This window comes from Fomitiporia mediterranea (assembly GCF_000271605.1).
Source record: "Fomitiporia mediterranea MF3/22 unplaced genomic scaffold FOMMEscaffold_9, whole genome shotgun sequence".
Classification (NCBI taxonomy): Eukaryota; Fungi; Basidiomycota; class Agaricomycetes; order Hymenochaetales; family Hymenochaetaceae; genus Fomitiporia; species Fomitiporia mediterranea.
This window is the reverse complement of record NW_006760394.1, coordinates 586905-588224: the sequence shown is the minus strand read 5'-3', so window position 1 is coordinate 588224 and position 1320 is coordinate 586905.

Sequence of the window (1320 nt, the reverse complement as noted above, 5' to 3'; positions counted from 1 at the left end):
AACAATCACTCTGTTAGACTTATAATATAATTTGGTTTTACTTTTAAACAATATATTGAAGTGATTACATAATCGAGTACCAAAGATTGAGTGCATATAATGATGCACTTGCTCTTGTCACTCCTTTTCCTCCTACCTCCACCATCTCCCCAACCCTCTTCCCCCAACACTATGTTGTTGCTCTTGTTCTCTCCAGCTCAGTCCTCTGCCTACAAGCATCCTCTAGCAGGCACACTGGCTGCAACCACCTAGACAATAAACATTGCTGCATTTGTCTCTCTAATCTGCTACTGTATTGCCTGCACTGAACCTCAGATCCTGTGACAACACAACCCAGCTGGCTACACAGTCCTTCAGCATAAAGCATAAGCAGCCAGTCCACTTCATAATAACTTGCACAATGGTTGCTCATCCCTCTCCTCCCAACTTTTTGTCTCCCTTCCACCCCTCCTGCTCCTTGCTCCACCACTTGCATTGCCTCTCCTACATTGTACTCCTTTGTTTACACTTGCCTTCCTTTTTGCATCTGTATTCACACATCTGCATTGTTGACTAATGCTGAACAACTTCTTCAATGTTTCCATACATTTGCATACTTCCTGCTCTGTAGTGCAAGCAACAGTCAACAAGTGTGCACTTGCAACAATACTAACATACAACCACTCCCATGGTACAACCCTCTCTTCAACACTGTACATGCTCTCCTTCCTCACCCATTCCATGCTTAACATCACTCTCTACAGGTCCACCTCATGTGCATTTACATTCCCTAGTGTAGTGGACAACACCATATTGAACAGAAGCAGTGGACTGCCACTTACCCCTCTTGAGCTGGGTCCGTCCATACGTTCCACTTCACCTTCTCTGTTCGAGCCAGTATGTCCCAGAGATACACCTTTGCAATCCACAAAAACGACTCACTTCACTGCTCCTCCAATTGCACGTCAGTCAGAATATAATCATATGTATACTGATACAGCTTTGTCTGCAGCCTGAAGCAACTTGTTCAATGCTCCAGATCTCAACCTGTATGCACCACTCACACTTGCTGCACACTGTTGCAGTACGTCCACCTTTTATCTCCTATTGTCACTTGCCAACTACTCTAAACCTGTCTAACAGGCACAGCCTCAACCTCCACAACCTGCTTGACCTCATCCCACACACACACACAATTTGACTCACAGGTCCCGAGTTCTACTCACAAAAGAACAAGGCAGAGGCTGCTAGTGATGCAGGGATTGGGACTGTAGAAATAATGTAATATTCACTATCTTTTTGTATTAAATAATTAAATATAATTACATTTTATTAATTATT